We start from the raw sequence: 27700 nt of genomic DNA, 5'->3' as shown, positions 1-27700 counted from the left end.
CTCATGGGTGGAGCCATAATGCACAGAGACATTCCATTTATAAATACAATTAGGGAAGAATCTCTTCACCCTGTAAAGAGAGAATTGTTATTAAATTCAATGGAAACTGTAGGAATTCAGTGAAATTTAAATGATAATGATTTTAGGAAAAATATAGAACTTACATACCTTAGTGTTCCTATACTTTGAGCCATACTTGAAAAAAAATTGGCTAGTACAACAAAGTTGAGTGGTAGCCATCTTTCCTGTGTTTAAAAAACCTCCAGGAAAGAAGTATATACTCTGAAGCAGTCAGTCCTACTGATGGATAGCTATAATTAGCTAATTTTTTTTCTTATGTCAGGACTAAAATTCTCTACAACTCCCACTCACCATTTCCTGTGGACCTAAAAAGAACAAATCTGATTCCTCATTCATATATGACAATCTATTAAGCATTTAAAAACAGAAATCATATTCTTGTCTTCTCTTCTTTAAACTAAATGTTTCCATTTCCCTGTCTCTCACTCCACATTAATCATGGTCTTTCATCATTTTCATTGACATTCTCAGAATGCTCATTAATATCCTTGCTAAATTGTGAATGCTGGGAAGATAGACGGTGCCAGGAATAAGTGGATTGAGTTCTAGGCCTGAAGTCAGGAAAACTTAACTTCACAAGTTCAAATCTGGCCTCAGAAACTTACTATCTATATGACCCAGTGCAAGCCACTTAACCCTGTTTGCCTTAGTTTTCTCATCTGTAAAATGGAGAACATGGCAAACCATTCTAGTACCTTTGCCAAGAAAGTCCCAAATGGGAGTCATGAAGAGTTGGACATGACTGAGAACAAGTGAACAAACTAAGAGTATCAAAATTACACACAATATGGTAGCTGTGATTTAATCAAGACATAGTATAGAGGTATTATGATTCCTTTATATATATGTATATATATATAATAGATTATATTATATGCATTTTTCTTTTTCTTACTTAAAATTTTAATAATTCATGAAATTATTATCATCATTAAAATTAAACTATAAATAAATATTAAATTAAAGTAAATAAAATTATTTTAAATAAATAAAAACATAAAATTAAATAAACAAATGTTAAATATTAAAATTAAAAATTAAATCAATAAATTTAATTTTGATAATTAAAATATACAATATATATTATATGCATCTTTTTTCTTTTTTTATTTAAAATCTTAAATTATATTTTGTTTTTTAAATCAATAAAAAAAATCTACTTTTCTCTCCATTCTATCTCTCTCTACTCTTCAGTTACTCCCATCTGCTAGTTTCTTCTCTAATATCTTCAAACATTAGCCTCTTCCATCATAGAGAAACCTTCATTATACCTAAACAACTTATCAAGCTATCATTCTTCATCTGTCTTCTCTTTTTTCTCAGCAAAAATATCTTTAAGCTGTCTACAGTAATTACTCAAATTCTCTTACTCCTTACCCTTTTGTAATCTAGATTCAGACCCCATCAATCAACTGAAATTATTCTCTACAAAATTACTATTGCCTAATTCCTATATCTGGTGGTCTTTTCTCACTCCTTAGTCTTCCATAACTCTCATTCATTCAAGTCTTCCTATAAACTCTTTCATCTCTTTTTTTTGGTGACCTTTTGGGATATTCTTTGTTTTTTGTTTTATTTATTTTGTTCTGAACCTACAAAATAAAGCAAGTATTTCCATAACAATAGAACAGAAAAAAAGATGATTGTATATGACACTAAAAATCTATTACAAAAAACTTACTATCCTTTAAAATATATAACAAGGCTATTCTGTAACTTTTTTCCTTTGTTTCTCCTCCTCTTTCTTCTTTTCTCTTTGCCATCACATCTGACTATCATTTGGATTAATACATACATATACATATATGTACATGTATGCGTATTTATATTTAAAACCATTCTATACCTACTTCTATTTATGTTTTTCTCTAGATACAGATATTTTCCTTCATATGTTATTAGCAATTAAATTGGATATTTATTATAATCAAAATGACTTAGTCTCTCTAAGTTGTTCTTAAAACAATATTGCTATTGTACATTCTTTTGGTTCTGCTCATTTTGCTCTTCATTATTTCATGTAAGTTTATCTGCATTTTAAAAAATGATCTTAGAGCCCTTCAAACCTAGTTCCAACTTATATTTCTACCCTCATGAATTACTATTCTCCCCACATCCTCCAATTTAGTTAGAATGATAAAAATCCACTGAAAAGAGATGTGTGAGATTTTACAGAACACAGACTCACAGACACACATAGACACAGACATATATATTCACAAAACAAGGAGCAAATAGATTATTTTACTAATCATTGGGGGAACTTCCCAGTTAGGCACTCATGATTACTAAAAAAGATCTTATTGGGTTTTTTTGTTTGTTTATTTTAACAGGGAACAAAAAGTGGGGAACATATAACCTTGGATCTCCCTAGGCAAAGGAATCAGGAGTTCTTATTGGGGGGAAAAGAATAAGTGAAGTGGAATAGAATTTCCTGAGAGAATTATTTTAAGTATTTCATAGTCTTATTGTCTTCCCATCCATATTTGAATGTAAAACCATTATTTCCTATGAGAGGCAGAATTATGGCATTATCTGCAGAGAAAACTATGCCTGATCTGAGATCTACTTTTCAGGTAGAGTTTATCTCTGCATCTTCTGTGCAATTTTCTGCAGAGATGATCCAACTGGAGTAGCCCTCATTCCATGTCCCTGAAATTCATCATAGATACATGCAACTTCTTATCTAATTTTTACCTTAAGAAATACAATGGGCTGAGTTCTTCGTGTATAATTTACCCTGATGAATAGGGGCCTACAATGGTCCATTTATATATGAAAAGCCTTCTCTCTTCAACCTTTCAAAGAATTTCTTCAAAATGCAATTTAAGCATTACTTTCCTGATTTTGACTCTGGCTAGTGCCCTTCTTCCTATAACTACAATGTATTTAATTGTCTTGTATTTGTTTTGAATTTGTGTTGTGTGTATTTATTCTTTTATTGTTCAGTCCTGTTCAACTTTTGTGATATCCTATGGATTGTAACTGCATGGAGCTTTCTTGGCAAAGATAATTAGAGTTATTTGTCATTAAACAAACCAAGGTTAAGTTACTTGTTCAGGGTCACATAGCCAGTAAGTGTCTGAGACCACATTTGAACTCAAGTCTTCCTGTCTTCAGGCCCAGCATTCTGTCCACTGTGTCACCTGATTGCCCACATATTTATCGTATACATAATTATCTATGAACATGTTATTTCCTCCAATAGCATGTAAATTCACTCAAAATAGAGACTGTTTCATCATTTTTATTTGTATACCAAGGCACACATGGCACTTAATAGATGCTTGATTATTGGCTAATTGATTAGTAAATGAATATTTTCATTTTTGTTTTTACATAGCAGCACTTCTTTTTAAAGCAACATAATAATTTGTCTATAAGAACTGTAAGCAATGAAGAATTCTTTATAGATCATTCGAAGTTTGGCTATAATTTGTAAAATAAATAATTAAGAAACACATAAAAAAAAACTGATTGAAGTTTCAATCATGCTCTGGTTTATCTGTATTTTACATAAGGTCTTTAAGATGCTAATGTGTGTGTGTGTCCCAGGTCAAAAGTATGGGTCAAACATATAATTAAAGGATAACTACTTTAGCTTTAGAAATTCAATGGACATATACCCTATAATTAGATAATTTATCTCACATGGTATTGCTGTACTATAATTCAAAGTAATCTCAAGGTTTTTTTTCCTTTGCCTTTTAGGTCTATCAGATAACTTCTGAGTCCAAAATGTTTATTTAAAATGCTTAAAGATAGTTATAGAGTCTATGATATAAAAAGTATTCATTGGCAAGTACAACTAAAGCACTCCAAGCAATAGATTTATATGTTTATTCAACTAGAGTATTTTAAACATTAGTTTTGGTAAAAAATACCAAAATACAGAAATTTAGTGTTAATGTGAATTATTCTGGAAGGTCTAATTATTTCCAAATGTCATTTTTAAATTAATAATGGTTCTTTATATAATTATATACCATATCCATGATCATTGAAAGTCACAGAGTGCCAAAGTTCCTTTTAAAAGTCAATCCTGAAGGAAACCACCAGAGTTTATTTTGAATTAAAGATAACATGACTAGTCTTGCTTAAGGAAAATCAGTTTGACAGTATATAAGCTTCATCAAATTACCAAGGAGTCTATGACACATTAAAATAGGTTTTTTAAAAAATTGAATAACTAGTAAAAACTAGCATGTATTGATCAATACATTGGTAATCAGGAAAACAAAATATTATTAAAGAATTTATTTGATTATTATAGAACCAGAGAATAAATAAGAGACAAGAATTTAGCTTATTTTGAAAGTTTATCAAACTAGATTTTAAAAGACAATGAGCATCTCTTCTCATAGACAACATGCCTTTCAAATTATATTCAGAAGCAGTTTAGCTAAAGATTGTATTTCTCAACAATAATGGGCATTATGGGAGAAAGGTACTGAGTAAGAACTTTAAGAATTACAGTCATCTGGTATGAAAATGGAGTGAACTCTACTTTATTCTGCATTATTTGTTAATTATTGATTGAGAATTATATTTAATCACTGAAATCAGGACTTAGGAATTAGTATTTCTAACATTAGATTTTATAAGATTTTACTTTTTAATAACTTCCCCATTTCATGTGATGATAGCCTGGACTTACAGAGTTGTCATAGTCATAAAGCACTCTAGTCACAAGTCTAGCACAAGACCACTCAGGTATAGAGGGTTGTGTAACAGAACTTTCCAGAGGATAGTGACAATGCTGTGTTTTTTCCATTGCCCTGGATTTTGGAAACCCTCTTTTGCAAGTCATCCTGACTATGTTAAATGTGAGCCCACCTATCACCTTTATTCTACCTCTATTAGGTGATCGATTATGATCCTAATTTAGCACTAATGAACCTTATGTAATCATCTTATATAATACCTCTTTCTGCTCTAAAAGGTCACTGAAGGGATACTGACTTTTGTTATTAGCAAATGCTAGGTTTACTAATAAATAGATTATCCATGGAACTTCTGTGTCTTAGTTTCTCTTTATCATAGATTTTAAATCATCATTCTGATATTAATTTGTAAGGCTTTTGATGTGTCAATGTTTTGTCTTTTTTGCTTATGAATTCAGCCATTATCACTCCATGTCTGGAATGTAACTTCTTTTTGATTTTGTGGGTTAGAGAGTTAAAGGGGGTCTGGAGTCCATGACAAATCTGTCATTTTGCTAGCCATACGACTCAGAAGTTTTTAATTATTCATTTAAAAACATTTAGATAAATATAAACATAGTACCAAATTTGAACTTCTAAATGTCTTCCTAAAATACATTAATTAAACATAATGACTTTCCTTAAATATACAGTCAGGTTTCAGGCAATATCTTTTATATTAAACAATAGAATTTAATTCAGAGATGAGGGAAAAGGAACTTTGAGTATAATTAAACCTTGAAGGTGCAATTAGGGTACATAGAATTGCTTCATATAAGCGTTAATTAAAAAAAAAAAACCTAAATTCTTTTAGGAAAAATAGGAGTTCATAATTTGTGCTTCAATATCTCTCAACTGACAAGCAGGTATATACACTTGGATATAAATCTTGACCACTTTGGCACATTAAGTGAAGATGAACTGAAGCCAGTTGTTAAGTTTTGCCTTTATTGTAATTAATGTCACTAAAAGCTTATTCAAGTTCTGATTTATAAAAATTGAAGTAGAATATAGAATTGTAACAATACTTTAACCTTGATAACCACAGAATAGTAATAGGTTATAATATCATTGGTGAAAACCAATAATAATAGTTAAACTATTTTAGAAATGAGAATTTTCTGATCTTAATTTATTAGATGCTATAAAATAATGACTTATATTGTTAATATTATTTTCTGTTTTTATGTGTGAACATACGTTTAAGCTTAAAGTTTAAAACTGAGGAAATGAAAAGAGCAATGAAGTTGGAGTCAAAAGTAGTTAATTTCAAATCGATCATCATCACTCATTATCTCTATGATCTTAAGAAATAACCATTTATCCTTCTATATGACATTAATGTTTAATAGAAGCATTTCATTCGCAAAATTAGGTGATATAAATATTCTTGTAATGTGTCTTAGGTAATAACAGTATCAGTATCATGTAAAGATGGTTTCCCTTCCTCAAGTCCACTGGAAAAAGTTATAGTTAAAAGGTTTCAGATGATATTTTTCTTAAGGCTGATATCATTATCTGGTGGGAGGCATAAAAAGCAAGAGTTAAAAGGGATGTTGAGGAAATTGACCATTCTTAGACTCCTTCTGCTGTTTTATTTTTAAATTTGTATTTATTTTAGGTCAGGGGTTATTTGAACTAGATATGATCTCTTTAATTTATTCTGCTGAAAGCTGTATTTTCCAGGGCATAGTATTTTGAGAAGATGTTGGGGCCAGACCCCAGTTGAAGAACAAAGTCATAGTGCTTTCACTGACTCTGGATGAAAAAATCTTAAACTTAGCTCCAAGGCTGAGAACTGAGGTATGGTAGATACTATCACACTAAGCCAGAAAATAGATATTGGTGCCCGACCCTGGGTAAAGAATAGAGTTAAAATACTGCTTCTTGACAACAGTAGCAAGACATCACATAAGATAAAATAAGACCATATAAGACCATGATAGTTATACCAAAAGTACATAGAGTTCATTCCTAACATAAAACCTTAATCTAGGAAGTAAGGCTGGAAGGGTAAGGAAAGAAATTTGAAGAGCTATTATAATGCCAAGAATACCCAAGACAAAAATTCAGAAGAGAATTACTCTGAAGCATCTATAAACAGAGTCTCAAAATTAAAAAAAAAAAAACAGCTTTACCACAAGATCAATTAGAAGCCCTGGAAGAAAGAAAACCAAGAGTTTTTTTTTTGTTTGTTTGTTTGTTTGTTTGTTTTTTGGTTAATTTTGGTTTGACTTTTAAGAGTTAAACTGTTATAAGAATGACGTGAGAATGATAGAGTAAAAATGAGATCTTTGGAGGTGAAACTTTTAAAGATAATTAAAAACTAAATACAAAATATGCAAAACTTAAAGCAGGTAATAGATACCCTAAAAATTAGAATGTACCAAAACAATTTAATGATTCTATGAGACAATAGATGATAATGAAACACATTAAAAATTTGAAAAGATAGACAAACATATAAACTATTATATAAAAAACCAGGCATAAGAAATACCAAGACTAAGGAGTTATAATTTAAGAATCATTAGATTAAATGAAATCCTTGACTATAATGAAAGACCACCTTTCATTATTGATATTGCAACAAGAGGAAAAGTGAAAATGAGAGAAAACAGAACAAAACAAAAACTCCCAGAAACATAATTAAAATCTAGAACTCCCAATACAAAGAAAAATAAAAAGAAAAGTTAAAGTATCAAGAAACAGTAGTCAGAATCACACAAAATTTACTACTATCTATCTTCAAAGAGAAGTAAAGAACATGGATTACCATATTCCAAAAGACAAAAGACATAGTCTTATAACTAAGAATATATTTCTACAAGGGAAAAATTAACCTTTCATGAAAAAGAGTATTTCTAAGAATTCCTAATGAAAAGAAGAGAATTGAATGGAAACTCTGAATCACAACTACAAAACTCAAGAGAAACATAAAAGGGTGAATAAAAGTGAGCAGTTGGATAGGACTTTATAAAGATGAACTATTTATATTCTAAAAGTGAAGGAATGACAAAAAAATCTCCTAAATCTTAAGATTTAGAGAGGGAATCAAGTAAAATAAAAGGCTTGAGAATAATTTAGCTATATATTGATGATTTTAAGAAGGAAGGAAAGAGATGAGAAAAGATACAATAGGGAAAGAGGGGGAAGATTAAGGGAGCTCATTATTTCACATTATTATATTAGTGTTCAATTAGAAGACTATACAAATGAGGAAGGAGTTTGAAGGATGGGCATTACTTGAACCTTATTTTCATCTGAACTGGCCAAAGGAGTATAGAATACACACACACACACACATATGAGAATTTGGTATGGAAATATATTAAATTTAGTAGAAGAAGGGGAAAAAAGGAAAAAGAAGAATAGAGAAAAAAGGAATAAGTCATAAACATAATAAGTCATAATCCTTAGAAGAAGGATTATGAATTAAGTACTTAAAAGAGAAAGAGTATAAGAAAAAGACAGAAAAGATGGGAGCAAAGAGAAAAAAAGAGGTGATAAAATGGAGGAAAATACAAAATAAGGATGGTAATTGTAAATGTGAATAAAATGGAAATGGCCAATAGAATGAATTATAAGCAAAATCTACCATGATGTTTACAAGAAATACCCTTTAAAAAAACTTGTGTAAAGTTCAAATAAAGAATTGGAACAAAATTTATTGTGCCTTAGCTGAACTCAAGGTAACAGGAATAACAATCATAATTTCAGACAAGAAAACAGCAAAAATAGACTTCAGTTAAAGAAAAAAAAAAGGAAATTATATTTTGCTGAAAGAATTGATCAAGGAACTAATTAATGTTAATACAAAATCTATATACTAGAAATGGCACAGTATCTAAATACTTAAAATAAAAGTTAACTAATTTAGAGGTAGAAATAGTGAGCAAAAGTGAGGGACCTAAACAAATCTAGGCAAAAAATAATTTAAAAAATTAAGGATCTAGAGAGAATTTTACTAAAGTTAGATATGGTAAATCCCTGGCAATACTGAATGGGAATTAGAAAGCTCTGTTGTATGTGACATCTTTGCAAAATCAACAAAGTATTAGAGTCTATAAACTTCATATACATGTGCAGAAAAGCAAAAATATTACATATATCATTTTATGAACACAACACTATATAAATATATTCAATAATTGGCCTTTGAATAAAGAATTAAAATCAAATGGGGACATGCTAGAGATTGGTAAGTCAAAAAACAAATCATAGAAATTTTAATTTCATTAAAAATAATGAAAACATTGAAACAATACAACAATTTTTTTTGTGTATATGATGTGGCCAAAGCAGTTTCTCTTAAGGGGAAAATTTATATGTCTAAATACTTTCATCAATAAAAAAGCGAAAGAAAAGAGACAATTATCAATTTAGGCATGAAATTAGAAAAATAAGAAAAAGAATGCTTTAAAAAATGAAACATCAACATAGCATTCCTTAAAATAATATGACATTAATAAAATTTAAAATTAAAAAATTGAATAAATAGGACCTTTTAGAATAACTGATAAAAGATTAATAACAAATAATTTTTTAAAAAAGGAAAACTAAATTACCATTTTCAATAAAGGAAAAAGAAAATCTACAACAAATGAAGAAGAAATAAAGGATCTTATTAATATAGATAGATAGTTAGATAGATATATGTGTAAATGTATGTTCAGATATGGAAAATTAGGTAGGGGTTATGTCTGATATTTTATTTGTATAAAAAACTCCTGGTTGAGGAAATTCCTTCTACCAGTGCAGGTTCATACATATTCTGCTATTTAAAATCTTTGAAAGATGCCACAGTTCTGAGAGTTTAACTAAGTTGTCCAGGGTCACAGAATACGTATGAATCTGAAATGGAACTTGTTTTTAGCTTAGAAGAGGCTGTGTGTGTGTGTGTGTGTGTGTGTGTGTGTGTGTGTGTGCATTTAGTGAAACAGGGACACCTAGAATGCCCATTTTACAAATCAAAAAAATGAAGAGAGAGTCACAGATTTCCTCTTGCTCTGAAGAATGAAGAGTTTCACAGACCAGCAATGAGCAAACAGAGAAGATTTGGCAGCTACACTTTTCACTTTTATTTTGCAAGAAAGAGGAAAGTGGGGGGAATAACCATTGCTGTCATGGCTACTGTTACTATCACAATCAAGAAGCTATGTGGAAGCCACCTGGGGCTGAGACAATAGAGACTGACTGTTGAGTCTACTGAGGATTAAGGTGACCCTTTCTTCCTTCTCCCCCCTTTCCCCTCTCTTTGCCCTTTCTCCCATTCCTCTCCCATTTCTCATTCTAAAATTTGTCTCACCATTAAAATTGCATTCTGTTTAACTAGTTTGAATATGCAGACTAAATAAAATAATTTATCATAGTTGCTTCCAATCGGTGCTTTGTTTTTGTGAAAAGAGAATTAAATAAAAAGATAGGACAGTAATTGCAAATTGTATAGACAAAAGAAGCAGAGAGCATTGACTGAGTCTTAATTGTTTGGGATCCACTTCAATTGGGAACTCTTTTGCTATTTGAGAAAGAACCTTGATTTTTTTAAAAAGAAAATATTTTGTACATCATCCCAAAGTAGAGTCAAAGCTAAATAAAGAGATACAGAGTTGTAGAAGGTATACAAATATTGGTAAAAAAAAAATTGATACTTCAAATAATTTAACTTTAGACAAAATGAATACATAATGAACTTGGGGGGGAGATTCTTTTTTTTAGAGCATGAATATATTATGAAAATTGGTTTTTAAAACTTTGATTTTGTGAAAATATAATTTGGACATTAATGATTAACTCAATGTACTGAAATTATGCTCTTTCATACAGAGCTATTCAGCGCTTTTCTTATTATAAAATTTAAATAAATATATAAATACATATATAAATATAAAGTTTGCTTCTGTCAGCTATAAAATTCAGAAAACTGAAAAAATTTACATCAGTATCTAGCATGTAGTTCATATTCTTATTCACATAGTAATTTTTTTGCTCGTTAGGTTTTTTTTTTTCCTGGTTGCTTCTTTTTTAAATATCTAAATTTCCAGACTAGATGTTTATGTTCAATTCCAAGCTCTTCTACATTCCACTTTACATGACTATTCCTATTTGCTGTCATCTTTGACATTTGCTAGGTAGGAGGTGAAATTCTGAGTTTTTGATTTGCATTTTTATTAAGGATTTTGATCAGTATATGTGTGTTTGTGTAAATACGTATGTTTATAACTTTTTAAAAAAGAAAAATACTTCATATACTTTTGACTAGTAGGAGAATGGCCTTAGTCTTGTATATTTCTATTAGTTTCCTGTACAATATACCTTAGATATCAGGCTTTTATTAAAGACAAATAAAGCAACTTGTTCTCTCCATTTAACAATTTTCCTTTTATTCTGATTTCATTGATTTTGTTCATTCAATGTCTTTTTGATTTAATGTAATCAAAATCTATATGAATGAATCAAGATTTGAACTGAGGCCCTCAGATTCTAAGTCTAGAATTCTTTCTACTGCATATAAATAAAAAAATGAAATTGAAAAATAACATGAAAACAAAACAAAACAACTAAGACAACTGAGTCCCTACCTTGTATAAGTTATTATGATAGTCTAGATATGGAATAGTGAGTATAATCAACATGTTGTCTCCCATTAAGTCATAGAATTTTAGAGCTGAAAGGGAAAGCTTAGAAAGAACCCCTTACTTTTGCAGGGAAACTTCTCTTTCCTCCTCCCCAGATTTGCCCAACCTGGAACTAAAACTATATCACTTGACTTCCAGTTCAAGGTTCTTTTTATTAGACATGCTTGCCTTTAATACTTTAGAGTTCAGTTCAGGAGGTAAATAATAATCCATGCAAAGTTAATTAACTATGCAAAGTATAGGCAGTAAGTGCATGATATATTTCATACACTATCTTCTATATTATACCTTTGCTGATTCTCTAGGGGCTAGTATCTTTTCTCCCAGAGTACTTTATATTTAGCTATTTGTATTTTACATACATATACATATAATACATACATTCTCAAAAACAAATATGTGTATATGCATGTACATATACAAGTATACAATGCATGCATACATGCACACTCACACATACATTTTATATACACAAATACACATTTCTTTATATTATGTGAGCTTGAGACTAGGATTAGTTTCTTTTTTTTTTTTTTCAATTTTTATCTCCACTGGTTTCCTATCATCTGCAGGATCAAATTTAAAATCCTCTGTTTGATTTAATAATCTAGCTCTTCATCCTTCCACCTTTCAAAATTTTCTTAAATCTTAGACACCTCATGTATTCTGTCATCTACTGATACTCATGTGTTTGTTGTTCCTTTCACATGAGTATCAGTTTTTCCTTCATTTTGGATAAGGAACATACCTCTCTCTTTTTCCTTCCAACTCCCAATATAGGTTAGATCTGCCCCTCTATTAAGATCCACTAAATGATTTCCTCTAGCCTTGTTTATTAGCACCTGAATAGGATTATTGGAGGCAAATGATGGTGGCAATATGAGAATGAGGTTTGGCCCTTTGGCACAAAGGGCACTCTGTCAAAGCAGGGTAATCTATTCAGTAATTATGGGAAAATAGATGGTTTTCTTATATCATAAATATAAACAGATTAACATAATAGTATCTAACCTGTTTATAGAACTCTAATTTTTGCAAAGTGTTTTACCTTTTTTTTGCATTTGAAAAGTTAAACATTATTGCTAAAAAGCCAATCAAATATCTGTGTATGTCATACTCTGATCACAAAGTTACAAATATCTTTGATACTAATAAGATTTTTTAATGTAACTTATTTCATCAGTATGTGTATTCCTTCCATCAGTGTAGATGGCATTGCATCCTTGCCTTCTCATTCTGTTCAAGTACTCCCAGAAGTCCTTCACATAGCATCCGCTGAAGTAAAGTACTGTGGGATTTAATCTAGATTGCTTGATTATATATTAATAGAATATATGGACTCCATGATTTCTCTGTCTCTCTGTCTCTGTCTGTCTGAGATATGATGCAATCAAAGTGTTGTTATCTATTATCTGAAAATAAATAAATCTGGAAGATCTTGCCATATGTAGGAAACCAGATCTCTTTAAATTTGTTATTGTTTTGGACTTTATTCTTTGTGCTTTGTGTTTTTTCCATAAGCAATCCAAATATTCCATTTCAAATGAACAGATTCTGAATTTAAAGATAAAAATAGAACCTTGTAGGTGATAAATTTCCTTCAGAGTATTACTGTATTGTTGAATGTCAGAGTTGAAGGAACTCACTGCCCATCTAAAAAAAGAATTCCATCTCAATTGGTAATTGCTTATATCAGTAGGATGCCACTTAGCAAATTATTTTTTAGATAATTTAATGATATTACAGTGGTCTCAGAGAAGTATTCATATTCCTCTCAAACCATTCTATAGTTTATTTAGAGTGGTGTATATAGATTAAACATAATGAACATATAATTCACACACACATGAACTAAGGGGAGATATAGTAACATATAGTAATAACATATTGTACAACTCTTCAATAGACCTATGTAAAGATTCTCACTTATATCATTTTTCAGCTCATAACTCATGGGGGTTTCTTTTGGGATGGGGTTGAGAGGAGACATAGGATGCTAACACATTAAATAAGCTTTAGAAAAGAATTAATACATTTTGCACAAGTATTTCATCATGTTTTTTAAAAAAGGTTTTTTTTAGAAAATAATTTTGTCCCTCATAGATTTCTTTATCTTTTTTTCTCATTTCTAACACATTAGAAGTTGGTATTAAAGTTACTTCCAATCTAAATTCTTTTATGTTCTGTGAGGAAAAAGAGTTAAAGTGAAAATAAGCTAATTCTCCCAGACAGAATGGGGCACTAATTTTCATCTTTTCCTACAGATTGATTTTTTTTGTTTTTGTTTTAATGCATATTGTAATGTGACCCATCACATTTCTTCTTTTTCTTATTTTGAACTTAACATCAAACTAAATAATCCACAGAAGAATAGGAGAGTATTATACACAAAACTGTGACTATCTATTATAAATGTATTTACATATATATATATATATATATTTACACTCACAAATATTTTGTTTTTTAAAAAATTATGTGTTAATAAAATCATTTTGTAACTTTCAAACTTGTTATGCTTTATTGGAATTCATCTGACTTTATTTTCCATGCATTTAAAAGATGTTGCCATCTTTTTTTTTCCTTTGTAAACTTTATGTGTTGTTTTTCTTTCCCTTCCCATCTTTTTTCTTCCCCTGGAAAAAAATACTCAGAACAGCCATGTTCCCTCCTTCATTCATTTCCCATCAATGCTTCTCACCTCAGTCTTTGCCATGCTTCAGCTGCCTTTTTACCCTAAAAGATTCTACTATCCATAGACCTTTCATGCCCTGGAATGTCCTTATGTCTTTGCAAGCCCTTCCTTCAGGAATTCTTCCTCAAACTTTCATTTGGAGGAAGTGACTAGGACAGCCATGATTATTCCATGCCTTTTCTTGCTCCATTTCTGACTCTCTGAATTTCTTTCCTGTGCCTTGTGTGGATACCTTCTAAATATCATCATCTCCCTAGCTTGCTTCCCCTTCTTGAATTATTCATTTATAGATGTCTGCAATCATTTAATATTTCTGTTTCCTTTTTTATGATTATGTCAGCTATTAGTCTGCTTGTGTTCAACATATTTAACTTATTTTTTTCTTCTAAGATTTATGGTGATTTCAGTAACAATATGGTTTTTAAAAAATATCTTTCAGTGACTAAATCATTTTGACTATCATAAATACCCAAATTAACTCACCATATTCAATCTCAGTACTAAGTGGACTTCTAGGGGCAAATGACCCCAGTTGGAGGCTGGCTCCTTCCCTTTCCCTTCATGGGGGGTAGTACACCACGTATATTGGCATCTTGTCCAAGTTAATTCTATTTCTCAGTTTTTTGTCTGAACTACATTGCACCAGAGTGATAGTCCCTACTGTACCAGCCAGAGCAAGTTTCTGCTTTTTGGTCTTCATCATTGGACTTGGGGGAATGTTTTCTTTTCGGGGAGGTGAAGGAAAACTAGACTGAGTTGATGCATATTTCAAGCTTATGGGTTGACTTGTGTTTCCCTGCCAGTGTGGTAGCTGGTGGAGAGAAGGTACTAAGTGCCTTAACCATTTTTGCTGTTAGTTTTTGGATTGTTACATTATTAGCATTCTTGATTTCCTTGGTCATGAAGATACCTGAAATTTCTTTATCTCTTATGCATAATTTTATTTTTGAGAGATAGAGAAGGTTATGAGAATTGAAGAAAATGTCAAATACTCCATCTTATTAGTCATAGGACTCCCTCATGTCTCCCCCTCATTTAAAAACCCACTTATCACTTTGCAAGACCCTACTATTTCCCCATTGAGTTTAATGTTTTTTACCTTGACATATGTGTATGCTCAATTTTCCTTGGATTACTTCAGATGAAAGGAAGATTACTGAAATACTGATTCTTTTTATATAATCTTTCAAATTTATATCTTCTTCATCTAATGTATCCTTTTCATGTGAGGTTTTTAGTTCTTTCTTTTCTTCCTTTCCATATTTCCCTTTCCCTCCCATTTCCTTTTTTTATTAAGTCCAATAAAAAGAATAAAATTATGCCCTGAATGTTCTTTGGGACCCTTGAAGACATTTGAGCTGTGAGAAGTCAACTGCCTCTTCTCATTCTTTTTGGAGTTAAACAATTCATCAAATCTTTCAATTTATGAAATGTATTTTTCTTCCTATGCTTCTCTCAAGTCTTACATTTGCATTTCAAAATTTCTATTACTACTAGCCTTTTAAAAATTGGGGATACCTGTAATTGCCTATTCCTTAAAAATTCATTTAAATCTCTTTTAAGATGGTACTCAATTTTGCTAGATAGACCATTCATTGATATGTTTTTATCCTTTGCTTTTTGAAATAATGTATCCCAAGATTTCTGCTCTTTTATGGGGGAAGTTATCAAGATTCGTGTGATCTACACTGAGAGCCGTTAGTATTTAAGATATTTCTTTTTGGCTTTGCAAATTTTTCTTTTCTTTGACCTGGAAATTCTGGCTTTTGACTGTGATGTTTCTAAAAATCTATTTTGGATATTAATGCAGTATATTATATTTTCACTTTGCCCTATATCAAGGGAATCTTATTTATGGTTTTAAAATTTGTTACATGAAGGTTTATTTTGGCCTTCTTTTTAGGTCAGTTGTGACAATATATACTTTATAATTTCTTCTGGTTATTTTTCAATATTTTGACTTTGTTTTTAATATTTTTATTTTCTCATGAGGTCATTACTCTCTGTTTGGCCTTTTCTAACTTTTAGAATGCAAAATTGTGTTTTAATCTATTGATTCTACTCATCATTGTTTCTTCCTTAGCTATCATTTCTTTTAACATTACATTGTATAAGTCACGTACCATTCCTTTCAGGTTGTCCTATAGTCCTTATAGCTATAGCACTCTTTTTTTCTGATGTTCTATTTGCATATGTTGTGGAGTTATATTATTTACTGAGTGTAATTCTTGAGCTTTTCTCAGTCTATAATTATTTATTGTGTTCAGCATTTTCTTCTGTGTACTCACATTTATATTCTTAGTTTCTGGATTAGAGTTTTGTGTTTTGAATTCTGCTCCCTCCAATATTATTAGTGTCAAGAGGATCTGCTTGGGCTTAGAAGTAGCTTGTTGTAGATCCCACTAGGCATAAAGTTATGTTTTTTGGTTCAGTCTTATGGTGTCTCAAGCTATAGTTTGTCATTGTATCCTTCTTTCTTTTCTTCTCCTTGCTTAATTTTTAACTTAGAGCAGGATATTAACAAGTATATTGATTAATTTCTTATCATTTGCATTGTTATTAGCAACAAGTTCAAACATGGGAAAAGTTGGGGATATTGTGCTTTTTTTTTTTTAATCATCTTGTATTTGTTCCTATTGCACTGAATAAAGGAAGATATATTTTGAAAAAATAGATGCTCTTATAAAAGAATAAGTCTTAGAAATTGGCAATTATGTTTAACTTTGAGGAATGTACTTCCTTTGTAGAGTCAAAGATAAAATTTTCATGTTGGAGAGATATCCTTTTTCAAACTAAGAATTATATATAAGAGATAAAACAATTTCATCTATTTCTATAATTTAAAACACCAAGCACCTTAAGGACGTATTACTCTGGTGAACTAATAGCAGGGAAGGGTTGATCCCTCATTCACTCAGCACTTTCCCATACCAATCTCCATGATCTGGCAGGGCAGCATAAACTAAACCAAGGGCTTACAACAAAACTCAAGTATTCCTTCACATCCAGAGAGCTAGATGGCATAGTATATAGAACATGGAGCCTGAGTCAGGCTTTTGAGTCAGGAAGTCCTGATTCAAATGTAGACTCAAACATTTAATAGTGACCCTTAACAAGTCTGTTAACCTCTGGCTGCCTCATTTTTATCAACTGTAAAATTTATTTTCTGGGTTTATTGTGAAAATCAAATGGAATAGTATTTGTAAAGTGCTTTGGCACATTTTAGGCCAAATGCTTGTTACATTCCCTTTCTCTTTTCCTTCACTTTTTCCTGCCCCTGTCATTGAAAACAAGAAGGCAGAAGCTTGTTTTGTCTAACACTGAAGTTAAGCAGCAATTTGAGCTGCAAGAGAGTTCATTTAGAAAACCGAGAAATAAAAACAACTGCAACAGGATGCCAGGATGTGTGTCTAGATTTAGAAGAACTGAATCAGAGGAGACTGCTAATCAAGTGGAACAAGCTCTCTTCCCCTAGAAGTAACTGAGCAGGAATCAAAAAAGAGGCTGAGATAGCTTTTAGGGTTAGCTCTCAGGAAAAAACCACCAAAGGGAAAGGAACTAGAAAGTAAGATAACAGGAATACTATAAAGGAATAATTAAATTGAAAAGTTCTCAAGAGAAAAAAAAAGAAAGAAAGAAAGCTTTATTTAAGACCTTGAGCACAAGTTGATAAAATAACAGGAAAGTATTAATGGAAGAAAAGGTGGTCTCCAACTCAGCCAAATGAATATAGAAATCTATGGATAAGTAATATAAGACAACTGCTGCTCTGTGTTCAATTGATAATGTTATTCTGTCTTTTTCTCGAGAAAATCTGGAGAGTTTGGAAATATCTGACCTACTCTAATTTATATGTAAAATTGTTAATAACATGAGAAAAATTATATGATTATACAACAAATACAGAAAAAGAATTTGATAATTCCAACATTCATTTTGATTAAAAATACTTGAAAGTATCAGATTTTTCCTTAAATTGATAAAAAATATATCTAATACCATTAGGAAGCATTACTTAGAATGGGGATAAATTAAAAACCTCCAATAAAATCAGGTGTGAAACAAGGATGCCTACTGTCACCAATATTATTCAGTAATGTATTGGAATACTAGCAGTAGCCAAAAGAGAAAAAAAAAAGAAATAGAAGAAATAAGAATAGGGAATGAGATAATAAAAATTTTCTGGTTTTTGCAGATGATATAATAAAAGTTGAAATAATTAGTAGTTTTAGTAAAGTAGTAGGATATAAAGTCAAGACATGTAAAATATCAGCATTCCTATATGTTCAAACAAAACTCTGCAAGAAGTGATAGTAAAAAATACTCCATTTAAAATAACTCTATACAGTATAAAATACCTGGCAGTACACTGTCAAAACAAACCCAGGAACTATATAAATAAAATTATAAAGAACTTTTTTTAAACAAATAAAATCAAATTGAAATAACTGGAGAAATATTTATTGTTCATGTGTAGATAGTGACAATATAATAAACATGACAATTTTATGAGTTTTATCCAAAATAATTTATATATTCAGTATCATCCTATTTAAATTATTAGAAATTTTTACTGAACTAGAAAAAAGAAAAAGCAAATTCATTTGTAGAAACAAAAAGTCAAGAATATCAAAGGAAATAATAAAAAATATAAAGAAAGGTAATTTAGCAATAACAGATCTTAAATTGTATTAGAAGGCAGTGGTTATCAAAACTGTCTGGTACTGACTAAAAAATGGAAAGGTAACTCAATGGAATAGAGTAAACATACAATTTACATTGCCAGAAAAACACAATACCCTTCCATTTGACAAATGTAAAGCATTAAAGTTTGGGGATAAGAATTCATTATTTAGTAAAAAAAATTCTGGGAAAATTGAAAAGCAATATGGCAGAAACTGGGTATAGACCAATATCTTACACCATTTACCAAGGTAAAATCAAAATGGACACATGACTTAGATATAAAGAAAAATATTGCAAGATAATTAGAACATGGAATATATTAATTAACAGACTTATAGATAGGCAAAAATCTTATGAGTAAATAAGAAAAAGCAAAGTTAGGTGTAAAATCAATATTTTGGAACACATTAAATTAAAAAAATATATATATATATATAAATAAAACGTAGCCAGGATCAGAAGGAAAACAAAAAAATGGAAGGGGGGAAATTTCTCAGTTAAAGGTCTCATATCAAAAATAAAGGAGGAACTTTATCAAATATATAAGAAAATAAGTCATTCATCAATTGATAAATGGTCAAAGGATATGAGCAGGCAGTTTTCTAATGAAGTTATCAAAACAATTTATTGTTACATGAAAAAATGCTCTAAATCATTATTGACTGGAGAATGCCAATTTAAAAAAAAACTTAAGATATTATTTTATACCTACTAGATTGGTTAAAATGAAGGGAAAGTGACAAATGTTGGAGAGAATGTGGAAAAGTTGAACCATTAATTCATTGTTTGTCTAATTATGAACTAATCCAAACATTTTGTATTCAAAGAATTATTAAACTGCTCCTACTCTTTGACACAGAAATACCACTACTAGGTCTATTTCCAAAGATGATTAAAGAAAAAGGAAAATAATCTTTTTGTTCTAAAATATATATAGCAGCTAGCTCTCCTTGTGGTAGGAAAGATCTGGAAATTGCTGATCAATTGGTGAATAACTAAACAAGTCATGGTATATGATAATAATGGAATATAACTGTGCTATAAGAAATGATAAACTCAAGAATATTAGAACAACATTGAAAAATTTTCATGAAATAATGAAGAATGAAATGAGCAGAATCAAGAGAACATTGAATATGCTAACAGAAAAACTCTTTCAAGAATGACTTTGAATGAATAAGTTATTTTGACTTATAAGGACCCAAATTAACTATTAAGGACATATGAAGAAAGATGCTACCTGCATCCAAAGGAAAAAACTGATAGAAGTATATATATATTAAAATACATATATACATATATATCTGTCTAAAGGAAGCCATCTCTAGACTGCGGTATGGGGAAGGTAGAAAAAAAAGAAATGTACATAATAATTTTGTTGTATATTTGAAAGGAGACAGAGGATCCAATGGATTGTCAAAAACTCTTGTTTTGTTTTGTTTTGTTTTTCAGTATAAGAGTTGATTTGGTTTTTCCTAAAAACAAATAAGACATTGTTTTCTATATTCAGAATTTCTGGGCAATTTCCTTATGATATATAATATTACATTATGCTTTTCAAATTTTCTGCCTTGTCATTTTTTTTCAACAAGACCAATGATTCTAAAATCTTCTTTATTTATCCTGTCTTCAAGTTCAATTTATTTTTCTCATAAAGAGAAGGACTTTATTCTTGTCTCTTGAAGAATTTCTTGTTTGTCTTTGAAACTAAATTATTCAATGTCCTTCAGAAATTGTCTTAACTTTATAAGCTCAAAATTTCTGGGCATTGAAATTTATAAGGGCAAATTAAAATTGATATTTACAATTATTTGCAATATTTGCCATTACAAATTGCAGTAATACATCCTTCTCTCAGTTTTAAGTGGGGGGAATCTTAAGGAAAATAAAGAAAAAAGGAAAATATAGAAATGAAAAACTTCTGGAAAGAGTCATACATGCTAAATAGATTTATTAAAATATATGTATTTTTCAGCACCAAGTGGGAAAAAATGAACATATATTAGGAGGCAGAAATATTCCAAGTAAATACGAGAGAGGTAGAAATAGAATATACATAATTTATATTCCATAACAAATTATAAATAGGAATAATTTCAGAGAACACAAGCTCTAAATGGAGCCATAATAATGAAATCCTAAATAATGAATGGATCAAAGCACAGATAATAAAGTAAAGGAAAAGAAATGAAATGAAAAAGAAATAAAGTAAAAGGAAGTTATGAAACAATACCAAATATAACAAGGTTTCTGGAAGCAATTCTTAACAAAAAATCATATCCTCCAAAACATACATTAATAAAATGCCTTATTATCTGAATGATTTGAGAACAAAAGCTGCTCTGTGACTTAGATGCCACAAGACAAATCTAATACACAATTAAATTTGTGGAACTTACCAGAGAAGACAAGTCCCTTATATAGACAAGGTTATTCTGAAAGGAAAAAAAATGTATTTACAATTATGATTATTTGATTCGTAGAAATTAATATAAATTTAAGAATATGTATTTATAATTATGATTATTTGATCAGTAGAAATTAATATAAATTTAAGAATATAGAAATGCTTCATATTTTATTCATAAACTATTAATTTTTACAAATTTTTATTCATCTTAAATCAAACATTTTATAATATTGATAACTTGACATTTCCTGCCCTCAAGTAATGATTATCAATTTCTAATTTAATTTTTTGGCATAAAACTGTCACTAGGAACTCTGATAAACACAATGGATTCCATCACAGTTCCAGAGGACCTAGGACAAAGCACACTATGCACCCCTTGATAAGAGAGGAGAGAGGTTCCAGAGTACTTATTTGAAATTCGAGGAGAGAAGAGAAATGGTTACTATAAGGATTTGTCTTGTTTTGTATGACTATACATGTTTGTAATGTTTTTTTTTTTTCTTGCTTTTTCAATAGCTAGGCAGTGGAAGGCAGGAGAGAGAAAATTCAGAATTGAAAGAAAATAAAATTGAACTTTAAAAAAGTTAAAACAAAAATAATTGTCAATGAATGGAGAAATATTATCAAGATAGCCAGATGGTACAATGTATAAAGGATTTGACTTGGAGTCATGTAGGTCTGAGTTCAAATTTTCTCTCAGACACTTAAACAAATGTCAATACACTCAAGCACACACAGAGAATTATGTTTTATATATAATGATATTCAGATTGTATATATATGTATGTACATATAATTGTATATATATGTATGTATATTCACAAAAATGATGCATGTACTTAAAATCAGTGACACTGTCAAAAATTACATTGCTAAGCTCTTTCAAGAAAGCTACTATGTAATACATATAAAAACTAACATAAAAAGAAACACTTTTTTTAAAGCACAGATCCACAAACATATATACATGATACTTTGTCACACCTATTGGTTGATTGGTTGGCTGTTGTCCTTTGTTCTTGAAGAGAACCAAAAATGACATCATTATGTTAGAGTCAAGTTACAGTGTATTGTGACTGATCAGACCACTATGAACTCAGAATACTCTGCCATTCTGGTTGGACACAATTAGTCCATATGAACATTTGAGTTGGCTTCTCTAATTTTGCGCATCTCGTGCTTTGCTCACATCTATTAAAATTTTGGAATTAGAAGGCTAAGTAGAGGTTATCTATTCCAAGTCTTTAATTTATATAAATATTATTAGGAATTAGGCACCTTAACTCCCATTCCAATGAAATTTCCAATAAAAAAGCTTATTATTAAATACTTATGAAACAAATATCTAAGGATGTAAGCTGAGAAAAGGAAGTCTGTTTTGAGTCACTTATAATAATGAGCCCTGTGAAGAACAGCATAAAGTTGTGAGAAGACTATCCAGGTTTCTGCATCAATGTAAAACTCATTTTTCTTACAAAAGCAGATTTAGGATGCTTTACTATGAATTATGAAGAACTTGGGGGAGGGGGGACAGCTAGGTGGTGCAGTGGATAGAGCACCAGTCCTGAAGTCAGGAGGACCTGAGTTCAAATCTGGTCTCAGACACTTAACACTTCCTAGCTGTGTGACCCTGGGTAAGTCACTTAACCCTTGTTATAGAATGATATCACTACTGTATTTAGTTTCTAAAATAAAATTCATTGAAGCTTCCTGGTCCATATAACTTCAGCTTCCATGAGAAATAAACAAATGCATGCTAGATTGAAATTAATTTTATGATAATCCAACACCCATTTGTATTAATGAAATGACAAAAGTTTCATTAGACTTCATTGTAAAATAACATTTTTTTCCTTTGCACAATCCTCCTCACCTCTGATAAAGATTGGAGTTTTTTATTTAGTTTCCTGTTGTAATTTGTTACTTCACAGGTAAGACTTCATTGTTTACTAATCTTTTATGTTTACAACTCTGAAGTTCTGCTAAAAATATAATTATGTTTTATTTAATGTTACAATTTATTTACTTCATTATTTGTATTGAAACCATTTAGAACAAGCGCATTGTCTTTATATAAATGAACAAAGTTATCTTCAAAGAAAATCACCTTGTTTTAGAATTACTCATATCTTGAAAATCATGGGTCAAATATTAAAGACAACTCCTTTCCTCTCAAATATTGAATAAATGTTACTCTATAATTATCTAAAAGTCTCTAAGTAGAAAAAAAGTAATTTAAAGAATATTACATATTTAAATCAATTTAGGTTATCATATTATTTTTATGATTTTATTGGATATTTATCAGTATATTATAAATGGAAAAGTTTCATGATTTCATTAAAAGAGATTTACAGAATAAGAATCTTGAGTAAAAAAACCACATCACTTTGAACTGGCATGTCATTTTTAAAAATAAAGGTTTGGGCAAGAAATATGAAGAAACACATTTTTCATGATACTCTTACCTGTGACAAATTCAACAAGTATTCAAAAACTGAACATAATAATACTAAAATAGTAGCTTTTTTTTTTTTTACAAAAAGTTGGATAGAAATCCATATTTAACATTCAAATTTCCTAAAAATTAAGTAATAAATCTGCTTAAATGACTACATTGTTGAAAATATTCCACTATAATTAAGTGCTATCACTTATTTTAACTGATCTTGTGACATAATTTTACCTGAAAGTTAATATGCTTTTAATTTTACTCACCTAATATCTTGCTAGAATCTTCAAATGAATTTAGGTTCTTTACTATATTGTCAATGTTTGTTCTCCAAGTCTTTAGATATATAGTTTCTATTTCAAGCCATTCACTTTGATATATTCTCCATATAGTTGACAAATGACAAGACTATAATGTCATCAAATTTATTGACTATTCATGTATTGACTGGGAATTCTTTTCACAATTTAACATTGGACAACTTAAAAATCAACACAATAGTTGTAATGCACATAATAACTTTCTCTGGGGTAAAGAGTAGGAATTTGGAGAGTTGTGGCAGGGAAATTCATATTGAGAAGTCCTATTTTAATAGAGATTCTAGTGATAAGTGCTAGTACTTATACAATTATTACTAAACCTATTTTACGAATAAAACATATAAAATTTATCCTTTTTTCAAATCCTTTCCCACAAACATATAATTCAGTCCTTGATATTAATATAAAATTTAAATTTTCTTAAAAAGGTTTCATATTAAATCAGTTTATAATAAAAAAAGACAGGTTCTGATTCACAAATATTACTTAATCACTTTTTAGTAATGTTAATGCTGCCAATTTATTACTTCTAATTTTTTATATTGGCAAAACATAACAAAACAATATCATAATTCAATCTACAAAAGAACAATAATGAATTCTTTACCAAAATAATAATTTTCAGATTACTAAGCAGATTACTAAATTCTTTAAGTGTTGTCTATCCCTCAAGCTAATGACATCTTTCACTGTACTATGATAAAGAGAAAACAATCATAAAAACAGAGAGATTTTTCAAAAGTGCCATAAACAAGAAGAATGGAACTAATTTACTCTGATAATTTCTATGAGAAAGAGTAGGAGTATTTTCAAGTCAATAAAAATGTAGCATTTACATAAAAATATGAGGAAAATACAAACTATTTAAGATAGCAAAAATTACTATTATATGTGGACTTTGAAAAAAAGTTTTCTATTGACTACATTTGCTGCTTATGAATTCAGTTTCCATTAAAATGTGCTATGATTACTAACTCTACTGAAATCTATGTTAAATGTGTTCATAGTTTATGATTACTATAATATATTGTTGATAAATATTATATAGTTTTTAGAACACTAAATTACACAATAATGTATCTACTTATATTATCATTTTTACTTATAAAATATCAAAAGGAATTATAATAAGGAAAATAGTCATAAATGAATAAAAACTTCAGATATTATTTAAATCCTGCAAATTTCAGTTTTAACTTAAGAAAAGTCACAAACTTTCCTTGTAAAATGCCAAGAAAATATGGATTTCTAACATATTTGAATATAAACATTTTACGAATAGCAATTCCAAATAAGTTATAATTAATTTGATCTTAATAATATCAACATTTTAAAATCACATTTGATCCTACTTAAACAAATAAAAGATTACATTAAAGCATGTTAACAATGCACATGAGGAAACCTCTAGAAGACTTTATTACTTACTGTTCACAAAATCTTGCTTTCAGAGATTAAAAGTTTTAGGAATTCATTTGTTATTTATCCTGGAATGTGAGATGATTAACCCTGCTTTGATTGGGAAAGGAGAGAAAAAAAATAGCACCAATCTCTCCCCTTTAAAATTATTCTTCATGAGCTATTTTAGATGACGAAGCAAGGAAATTAATGATAACAACAATTCTATATATTAGGAAAAAAGTTAGAAACAAAAAAGTTTCAGATCTACTGTATTGAGTCATTTTGACATGCCTACACAACTTTCAGAGATTTCAGAGATGATTTCTAATCTCTCTCTCCCTCCCTCTCTTCAGGTTCCTTTAGAGAAAACTTGCTGCTGGGAAGTTGATTTTGGCAAAATGCCAAAATAATGTGCAAAAAGAATTCATTACTGATTCATGGCAGCATTCTGCACTTATAAAAAATGTGACCCAACAGGCTGAATCTACCACTAAACACAAAAACTAAGAAACAAAGACCACTTACTTAATATTCTTTCCAGAATGACATTAAACTTTTGCAGAGGTTAAATACTTGTCAGTTTAATGCCATGTTTTGCTGCTTTCCAACAATTGTAAAGTGCCCTATAAAACTTGTTGGTATTCTAAAACAGTTTCACCCTATAGTAATCTAGAAAGAATTTTTTCATGTGATATATCTTCAGGTCAGCATAATAATTGAATTTTTTGGAAACAAAATGATGAAAGCTAAACCATTTTCCCTTACTTCAATTTTGTTTAAAGTACACAATCATCTGCCATCTTTTGAAACTTTCAGAAAGCATACTGCGAAGTTAACTGTAGTTAGCCAAGTCAGTGCAGTTAACTAAGTCAGTTAAGTTAACCAAGCTCAATACCACTCCCCACAGCAACCCTTACCCCCATCCCCAACTTTAACATACAAGTAGATGCAATATAGAGCCTTACCGAGATGTCTTCTGGTTTTCCCCCCCAGGGGATCAAAAACTTTCCTGCTTAAGCACACAGATAGCCTTTCACAAACCATAAAGGCCCCTTTTATTAATCTAGCACTGTAACTGACTGCTTTCTACACGATATTGAAACTCCAATTCTTCAGCTTTTAAGATAAAATACATTCGCAATACATAATTAGTAGGAAACATTGCATAATATATTTTTTCCTAAAGAAGAAAAAGGCATTTTTTTTTTTAAAGGAAAGAGGGTGGGGTCAGATGTTGAGCTATTCCTGAGAAAAGAAGCCTACACTGCACTAGTACCTAAGTACTAGCAGAAGCTGACTGGGAAAGGAGCCAGTGGAATGACTTTGTTTGACCCAGCTGCCAATCTCTCTCCAAGCAGTGCGCCAGACTAAACACTCACACTATTTGAACTCAAATCAAGCTACAGCAGCTGTTTGCTTCCCAGCTCTGAGCTCTTCACCCATCATGGCCTGTGTAACACGTTAGATAAAGTTAGATTGGATAAAATGTTCCATGTTTGAATTTATTATTAAAGAGCAATTTTAAACCCTATCCTGAAGAAGAATAATGATGATATTATAATTCCATGTAAATTCTGTGTCTGGATTTCTGAATTTTCTTTTAATTTACTTTAAAAGAACATTAACACTTTATTACATGGAAGAGGCTTGTGATATGGAAAGAACAGGAGCTCATATACTTTGAAATCATAAACTAAAATGTTTACAGTGATGTTGTCATTAATGGTAATTAATATATGCTTTGATCATGTAAATCACAAAATTTTTTATTTCTTCTATATTTATGATTTCATATAATGCACCTTAAATAAACTGAGATGGGGAATAATTTAGTTTTACTCCTGTTTTCAACTTTATAGGCAAAAAAATAAAACAAAAAGACCCAACTTTAATAACACAAAGTAAATATAACAATACATTTGGGGATTGATTTACTATATGTATTCTGAAAATAGTCCAGTGCTAAATATAGAAAATTCCATCAGATTTGCTACATTATCTGGGCAAATTTGCTGAAGCAAAGACTCATATTATAATAGACATAAACATTGTCAAGCCTACACTATCTTCTCCTTTCTTTTATGCTGTAAAAAAATCTAATTACTCAGCAAGTTTCATTGGCTGAGAGCTAGTAGAAGTACCTAAACAAAAGATTACTTCCTACCATTTTACTGTATATATTTTTCTACAAGCTATAAAATAGTAGTATCATCCTGGGTTTTGTTGCCAAACAACTTGAGTAACTCTCTATATCCATATTTTATTGTCTTCAATGATACCTGCCCAAGTGCATAGTGACATTTATTTTAAA

The 27700-nt window shown here is 30.0% G+C and overlaps 1 long non-coding RNA gene across 1 annotated transcript in view; it reads right to left on the bottom strand.

The window, feature by feature from the left end:
• LOC141561193 (uncharacterized) overlaps positions 1 to 26664 on the bottom strand; it is a 189686-nt gene extending 163022 nt beyond the window's left edge. The window contains exons 1-2 of the long non-coding RNA XR_012487983.1: positions 26355 to 26664; positions 21203 to 21238 (exon numbers count right to left, since the gene is read on the bottom strand). This is a non-coding gene — a long non-coding RNA (uncharacterized LOC141561193). The remainder of the gene's footprint in view (positions 1 to 21202; positions 21239 to 26354) is intronic.
• Positions 26665 to 27700: the final 1036 nt, after the last annotated feature.

The sequence above is a fragment of the Sminthopsis crassicaudata genome, chromosome 3, assembly GCF_048593235.1.
Source record: "Sminthopsis crassicaudata isolate SCR6 chromosome 3, ASM4859323v1, whole genome shotgun sequence".
Taxonomy (NCBI): domain Eukaryota; kingdom Metazoa; phylum Chordata; class Mammalia; order Dasyuromorphia; family Dasyuridae; genus Sminthopsis; species Sminthopsis crassicaudata.
Note: the sequence above shows the minus strand (reverse complement) of the source record. Positions and strands in the feature narration are given on the sequence as shown.